This window comes from Uloborus diversus, chromosome 2 (assembly GCF_026930045.1).
Source record: "Uloborus diversus isolate 005 chromosome 2, Udiv.v.3.1, whole genome shotgun sequence".
NCBI lineage: Eukaryota > Metazoa > Arthropoda > Arachnida > Araneae > Uloboridae > Uloborus > Uloborus diversus.
The window spans coordinates 172,886,339-172,895,599 of NC_072732.1; positions in this window are offsets into that span (position 1 = coordinate 172,886,339).

Here is a 9,261-nt window from a genome sequence, read left to right on the forward strand (position 1 = left end):
TATCTTTCATAAAATTCGAATTATGACGTTTTTTAATGCAGATTTTAATAACCGCTAAGCATTTATTCACGCAATTGAAAACCGAATGGGGTTGTTTCCTTCAGTCAAAAGTAGTACTTTTAGTCACTAAAATTGATTGAATAAGCAAAAATAAATAAATAAATAAATAACATAACCCAAAAAATTCTTTCATTTTTCCAACAGTTATTTTTTAATTAATTTTTTAATATGTCCGATTTTTCAAACAAAGCGTGGTCTTGGTGACGTCACAAATGATGCTCTTTGACGCATCTTTGTACCGCGTTTCCACGTTATGATAATCAAGAAGCCAATTAAAATTGAGCTCTACGCTTGCTATTAACCATATCGTTTGCCAATACACGTGAGTAAAGATGCGAATTAAATATTTTGCTCTGTGAATGGCAACACAGAATGGCATTTCATCATTTGTGATGTCATAGGCAAGAAATGTAAACAATAAAAGCGCGCAGATTTTAGCTTTTTTTTTTAAATATTAAACTTAAACAAATTATTTAAAAAATTGTCAGATCCTGTGTTTTTAAGCATGCTCTTTCAGAAAAAAATACTTTTAAAATTTTGGAAACGACCCCATTCATTGTTGACCAACAAGGGAATTAAAACAGTGATTTAAAGTTTTTATCTGTTGCCAGTTTCTATTTAATAGCAAAAAAAAAAAATACTTGACTTTGATTTTAAATAATATAAGACTTTTAAAACGATTTTCAATTTTCCCTCTTGATTCTGCAGTTGCGACTCAATCGGAGGTTTTTAAAATTTTTAATTTTATCGCTCCTTGTGAATGTACGCATTTGCGTTTTATTCCGCAATTTTAACTTTAAGACAATAAAAGTCTTCAGATTTCAAGCGATAAATGTTCGCATTGTATCCTTATCAGCTTGAAATCAGTCCGCAGACCTTTTCCACGACACATATGTAGTGACCTTTATAACTTTTTCCTGAAAATCAAATTTTCGGACAGCGTTTTTATATGAAGAAGGTTTTTCAAAAAAGTACAGAGATAAATACACAACGTCATGTAACACTTTTAAGAGTTTTTTTTTTTTTTTTTTTGAACTACTAAAGTTTAACAAAGAGTAAATATTATGTTTATTTTGCATTCAATATCATAATGCTTCTTGAGAACACAAAAGGCGTTTCCCCAATAAGAAAAATATGCATGTTTGAACACTCAAAGTTATGATTGAAAGCTATATAATAATAAGAAATTCTCTTCATGATTTGAGCCGCACTTTTCTTCGTTTGTGGTGTCATTTTCTTGGAATTTTCGAAAACTACAGGAATGCTTAAATTGTCCTTTCTGACCCAGAAAGGTTATTTTGTCCTTTTGAGTGCGTTATGAAAAGTGCTTAGTATTTTTTTTCTTTTTAATTCTGTTATTTAAACACTTTTATTATACTTGGCCTGATTGTCTCGGAGAAATCTGAGGCCTGGTTTTGCTTATATCTCTGCTATTAGACTACTTAGAGACTTCGGGATTTCACTAAATGATTTGCTTAATCTTAAGGTACAACTTAGCGCTGAAAAAATAAAATTCTAAAATAAAATAATTATTTCAGTTAAGATGGAAAACCGCAAGTTTCATGTAATTTCCTCATTAAATGTTTAAATATAAAACTCATTGTTACAAATTTTGTTGCCTTTCAACACTAATGTTAAAAGCAATCATCATGAAAATTTTGAATCAAGGCTCCTCTGAAGCAATCATGAAATTAGCAAACATAAATCCTACAGAGGAACAAGGATTAAATTTTAGTGCCTACTGCTTAAAGTTTTAGACACGTACATAGGTTTTTTCCCTTTTAGTGGGGAGCATATATATTAAAAACGTGAGGGTAAAATTATTCTATTTCTGAAATACATTTACACTAAAAAGAATAAAAGAACAGAATGTTTTTAAAAATACCCCAGCACTTTTCATAATGCACTCAAAAGGACAAAATAGCTTTTCTAGATCAGAATTCTTGTATTTTTCGAAAATTCTACGAAAATGACACCACAAACGAAGAAAAGTGCGGTTCTAGTCATTTCAAACCAAACTTTCCCAATAACAAAAATATGCATGTTTCAACACTCAAAGTTATGATTGAAAGCTAGATAAAAATAAATCCTCTTCATGACATGAGCCGCACTTTTCTTCGTTTGTGGTGTCATTTTCAAAAACTACAGGAATTCTTAAATTGTCCTTTGTGACCCAGAAAAATTATTTTGTACTTTTTGAGTTCATTATGAAAAGTTCTTGGTATTTTTTAAAAAATTCTGTTATTTGTTTGTTTACAAAATAAGTCAATTTTTGTTCTGCGCGCTTGGATCGTAATGGAAACACAATGTTGTCAGCCCCGCCTTATCTCGTAACGGATAAACGAAAACCCCGCTTATACGAATAAAATCTCCAGGAACCGAATATTTCCCAATGTTAGACATTTCGCAATGTTAGGGATCCTGCTTAATTGAACAATTTCCCCGGTTAATCGAATAATAGTGATCAGCTTTCGCATATGTTTTAGCTGAGAAAATTTTTGAATACATAAATTAATTAAGAGCAATTACTGAAGCAAAAATTAAAAATTGTATTTTTCGGCAAACAACCGGCGGGGGAAAAAACATTCATAATCCATCAAAGCATATCCACTATTCTATTTATTTTCTTTTATCGTTGCCATTACCAACAGACACTTGATAATTAAATTAAAAAACACAACGAAATATAAACATTGCAGAAGATAAGAAATTGATAGATATTAATTGCGTAAAACACGGTAATTGAAGTTTGAAAGGTGCTCCCAAAATACCTTGAGCAAGGAATTCACTATTATGGACTGTCTCCAAAAAATATTAACTGAAAAAAGGTGTCGGAACAAAGATTCACTACCCATAGTTGTAAGTGACATATAATTTTCATACGTACTTTTATTTACTTAGCTTATTTAAAACGCTTTTTAATAAAAAACATGTTTCTTCTATTACTTAGATATTGATTTATTATAACGTTTTAAGACAAACGTTGTCAATCAGGAAAAATAAATAAAATTTCCCCGCTGAATCGAATAATATTTCTTGGAACTCACGGTATTCGTTTAAGCGGGGCCGACTACCAGTTTTCCATTCAGTAGGGAAATTCATCACAGACCTCCTACGATCAAGAAAAACCATCGTTCAGCTCGCCTTAAACCTTATTATACTGCCCTGTGCAGGTAAACAGCAGTAACTGCAGAAATGATTTTTCAAGATATTTAAAGAAATGCGTTTTGGATTTAATGCTAACAATAGGAAAGTGCAGTGGCGGATGGGGCCGGCGGGCAGCCGGGCAAATGCCCGGTGGGCCGCCTCGGTTTGGGCCGCATTAAATCTTTCAATTGAATAGTACAAAAAAAAAAAAAAACTTTTTTTTTTTTCATTTTTTTTTCTTCCTTAAAAAACTAATGAAAAAAAATCTGTCGCCCAGAAGATGCGAAATCAAACCACTTTGCGACATTGGAAAATCTAAAATTGTTTCACTCATTTTTGTAAACGGATTTCAAATCTTTGTAAAAATCTTAGGAAGATCCTTGCCTTCTTAAAAAAAAATAAAAAAAAAAAACTGTCGACTCGTACATGACGAAAAGCCTTCTTTTTCTTCCCTTGTGGACCGGCCCACCACGCACTCGGCGCCAGGCTAAGCAATCGATTAGCACCCCACCTCATTAGCCTTTTCATCGATGATAGCCGACAACCATTTCACGGCCATCTGTGTACAGGGTACGGGACAGGGACCAGTACAGGAACACTACTTGGGACAGGACGGCAAAAGGAGTTTTCCGAACGGAAACAGCTGTTTTTCATTCGAAGATGCAAAGAGAGAGGTATTTTTCCGAGAGTGAAGCCTAAGGCTGAAGGGTCGGGATTGTTTCCTGGAATTCTTTTCCGTAATTTTTGTTTTAGGGTAACCGAAGATTATACCACACATACCACTTCCTTTTTTATGGCTTTGTGAATAAAAAGGATTCGCGCGTTGAAACTTGTAGGCACTGGCAATCTATTTATTTTTTCTCCAGTTTCGAGGCAACAGGACTGAAAAATGATGGAGTCATTTGTAACACGTTTTAGCTGTAATTAAAAATCCTTTTAAAGTTATAATGAAATTGAAATTCATTTTGATGATTCAAACAAAGGATTTTGAAGAGCAAGTTTGGTTCGTAAAAAAATTTACTTATTTCTGAAACTTTTACTTTAGTTCGCCGTTACCGCTTTTAATTTGTAAAAATGTTTTGGAGACTTTGTTATTTATATTATCATTTCCAGGGCCGGATTTACATTTTAGTTGAAAGCTATTGCTTATAACGAAAAGTTGTGTATTGTCGTTCCTAAAAAAAATGGAAATACTTGAAAAAAAATCAATTTCATTTTCAAATGCTTGAAATTTTGCAAAAATGTGGCTACAAGTCTTGAATTTTAAAATTTCTAACAAATTGGAGTTGATAAGGGGGAGGAGTGCCAAAATATGTTAAATTCAGTTTGTGCTTCAATGTATGTTCGTCAAAGTATGCTTCAATTTTATTTCTTACTAAGAGTATAAATTATGAATTGTTCAAATGGGTAGAATGTTACTCTCTTGCTACCTATTTTCTAAGTGTGTACCCTATTTCTTTTAAAGCAATTTGTAGAGGGTTGCAGAGGTGATTAAAAACTAGCTGCATCGAAAGTCCATGAGCGCAAGTAACAATGCATTATCCTTTCTCCTCGCTCGCTCTATCTCTCTGTCGACTGTCTCATCGATGTGTCGACCCATAAAAAATTTTTACTGTGTATTATCTCAACTTGCAAGAATACATAATTTAAAAAAAGTTTTGTTTGCCTACTTTTCCCCCGAATATTTTTGATTCCAATCTTCCTTTATATGGCTTCAAACTGCAGAATTTTACTATATATTTTTTTTCTCCAAAATTCCCTCTGGGGGAACCCCCGGAACCCCTAAATTGGGAGCCCTACATCATTCGCTCGATGCTATTCCCCTTCTTAAGGGAAATCCAAAAAGGCAGGCAAACACACATTAAAAAACACACACACAAAAAAAAGAAAGAAAGAAAGAAGAAAAAGAAAGGAAGGAAGAAGAAAATAATGCATAACTTTATGTGTCTCAGGGGAAAAGACAAATATAGAGCAAAAAAAGTAATAATAGTCATTAAAAAAAAAAAACTTTAGCATTTCCTCTTTTGCCACCGACAAAGTGGTCCGGATTACAAAAAGGGCCCCATACCTGAAATAACTTAAGGCCCCGTTAAGTCTAAATCCGGCCCTGATCATAAATGTTTTAGAAATAGTAACAAAACTGGCTTTATATGCTAGTCTATGTAATAATTCTTCATTCCCTTTTTAATATGGGATCTTTCAAACCACTCCTCTTGTTAATATTACCAAAGATCGTCTACAAACTGCGTTAAAAAAAAAAAAAAAATTGTAAAAGTTTCCCCATAGGAGGGTGCCCCCACCTCTCCTTTTCGCCAGCATCGTTCAAGATTGGCCGATTTTGATAAATAAGGTGTCATTCGTTTCGTAATTAAGACCCAGGTAGGCTATATTTTTGCAGACTTCAGCAATAGGAAAATTTGATTTAACCTTATACATCCTGATTTTAACCAATTTCATTCCTTTCTCTTTTTTGCACGGGTTTTAAATAAATATAACAAAATCTGTAACCATTCTACGGAAAAAACATTATTAGGTAAAGAACAATTTAGGTGTTGATTACTATTATATTCTTATTAAGTAAGAGCAATCTTTTATAATCTAAGTTGTCTTCCAGTTTTATGTAGTAACACTGTAATTTAATTTATCTTTCATGTGTTTCAAACTAAGATGCTTGCTTGCAGGTATATAGTGCTCAAGCTATTGTATTATTCGTTTTCACCCGACTACGGCAGCAAAGTCAAAAGAAAGGGTTATTATTTTAGCAGTCTATATATGTTTGTATTTACGGTTGTTTCACCGCAGCGTCAAGACTATTCATCCTATTTTGTTTTTTAATTAACCCGGCTAACATAGGCTACATTTGACACTTACAGTCCTGAATCTTTTAAAAATATCTTCGAACGATACGAAAATCACCCACGAAACTTGAATGACTACACTGTAAAAAAAGGCCGAAGTTACTGGTTATTTCAGTGAAACGTTTCGGGATTTCGCAGGTTTTCATCCACTTCCTGAGAAAATCGAGTATATTTGCCAAACAGTTTCCTGAATTGCCAAAACCTACACGAATGCAGACTTTTCACTGCTGTGAAAAATATTTTTTTCGCTACCAGTTTAAAGACTGACTGAGCTTGTTTATTAAGCGTGTCGACTTTACCATGATTACTGTCTGTCTAGACTGACTATCGGTAAGAGCGAATTAGTCAAGGATCGCTTCAGCTTTGCCAGGAGTATGCTTAGTTCTTACTTGCAGTTCTGTCGTGTCTGCTTTAATGCTTCTGGAGCTCTGTTGGTGGAGCGGCGAGGTTCTAATTAATTAATTAATTAAAACCCACCTACCACATTCTTCTCGAAGGCTCCCGAGACATGGCTGGCTTTAACAGAGGAGATTTCCCAATTCTTTAAAAAGCTTCAAGAACCGTTTCAGAAACGTTACTGACTTTTGGCAGAACATTTTTCTGTTTTTCACCCGGCTACGGGTGAAGCCAAAAGGAAGGGTTATAATTTTAGCAGTCTATGTATGTTTTTGTATTTACGTATGTACGTAACCGTAGTGCCTAAACTATTCATCCGATTTTAATAAATAAATTGTCAATCGATTCCCAATTATAGCCCGAGTAACATAGGCTATATTTTAAGCGACTTCAAATGTAGCATGAGACGATTTATTTGCTTTAAAAAAAAAAAAAAATAGTAGTCTTTGTATTTGTGTATGTTCTACTGTAGCACCTAAACTATTTATCCGACTTTCATGAATAAGGTGTCAATTGATTCGGTATTATGGCCCAAGTAACGTACGCTATCAATCGACTTCAACAATAGGAGGAGTTTGATTTTACCTTGTAAAACTCGATTTTAAAGGATTTTTTTAGCGTGGGTTTTAAACAAATTTATTAATAACCCGACTAAGGGAACAAAGGGTAAGAAACAAGTTTGGTGTTGATTACTATTATAGTCTTATTAAGTAAAATCAATCTTTTGTTGTTTAAATTTTCTATCAGCTTCATGTAATAGCAATAAATTAAGTTTACCATTCTTATATATCAAATTAAAATGCTTACCGTAAATTACTCACGCTGCTATTTTTTTCCATCTTAGATTAAAACGGAAAATATTTAAATAAAACAAAAGATTAAAAAACTGAATCCCGACTACGGCAAAAAAAACCTAAAAGATAAGAAACAAGGTAGATGCAGTTAAATATCATCGTCCTATTGAGTAAAACCAGTAATTTGATAGGTTAGATATTTCTATTTATTTAGTTCTATTGAAATCCTCTGTCACTTTCGCATTAATAACATTATAATTCAATTCATAGTCGTGCGGTATAGTACAACTGTAGTTGAGAACGCACAACGGCATTTGAATTGAATTATAATGTTATTAATGTGAAAGTGACAGAGGATTTCAATAGAACTACATAAATAGGAATATCTAACCTATCAAATTACTAGTTTTACTCAATAGGACGATGATATTAAACAGCACCTACCTTGTTTCTTATCTTTTAGGTTTTTTTTTTTTTTGCCGTAGTCGGGTTTCAGTTTTTTAATCTTTTATTTTTTAGAGCTACAATTTCCGAGGGAGTGCTCCAAACCTCTTCTCTCCTACCATTATCAAAGACAAGTAGAATGCATCTTTAAGACTGCAAATTAGAAAAAATTCTTGTTGCGGGCCCTAGAATCACTCCTCCACGTCACATCACAAAAAGAGCGCATTGAACTCCGTTTTTAGCACCACAATTGCAGAAAGAAATCCGCCGGACAACCCCCGAACCACCCTCCTCTGAACATTATTGGACATAATGTTTGCGTTTTGAACGTTTCAATTTCGAAAAACGGGCGTGGGGAGGGAGTCGCACCCGAGCGCATAATATTACGAAAGAGTTAGAATGCATTTTTAAGATTACAAATAAAGAAATATTTCCTGGGATATGGACCCTCAAATCTCTCCTCACTCTAACATCATCAAAAAGATCGCCTAAAACTGCATTCTTAGAGCTACAAGTTCGAAAAATAGACAGGTGAGCGACACCGAACCTCTTCAATCCTAACATAACCAAAGATCGTCTAAAATGCGTTTTTAAAACTAAAAATTTCGAAACATTTCCGGGGGAGAAACCCCCGGACCCCCTTTACTTCGGAGTTAATACTATGCTTAAGGTTTGTTCATATCGCTTCCTTTTAAATCAGAAATCCTATACAGCCGCCACAGAACAAACAGTACTTACAGAAATACCACTTTGAGGCGACGATTATGCATACATTTTTTGAGAAAAAGGCTGTAACCTTCTCAATAATTTTTACTCTTATGATAAACTTGTGTCGCCTAGTAAAAATTCCTTAAAAAATGCTCTGCTGTGAGCAATAAGATGCTTTACTGTGTGTCTGTAAATTCATCGGTCGGCCGATAAGATAACTTTGTTGCATAACTGTCCAGGACCTTCTAAGGCCCTAACAGCTGCCTGTAATAATAGTCTGTAGGGGACAATGAACACGTAAAGGCAGGGCCGCCTCCAGGGGTGGTTTAGAACCGTGGCTGCCAATTTTAATTTAGGGATGAACAAAGTAAAAGAAAAGAAAAAGAAAACCTTCTCAGTATTTAAAAAAATTAAATAGAAGTAACAAAATACCAAGTGGAATTCCCGTGACAAAAAATATTTTCTCAACAAAATTTTGAAAGAAAATGCAACCCTTGAATATTAAACCTTTAAATATTATTTAGGAACATCCACGGTTCTTTATTATAATTTACTTAACTAAAGGCAGCTGAAATTTTTCGAGACATTCTGACAAATTAAAAAAAAGATCAACCAAAAAAGTATTCAGTACATAGTAAATACCTATGACAAATTTTAATTTAATACAATGAATGAATAGCTGGATAATAATGGCGGTTTCAATAGGGGCCGCCGAAGTATGTTTTAAATAGAAAAAAAGTTAAAATGCAGTAAGGGAGATTTAAAACATTGCAACGTAATGAATACTAAGTGTTTCAATGTATAAAACGAAAGTAAAATAAAACTTTATTAAGCTATTCTAGCTGGAGGGTATT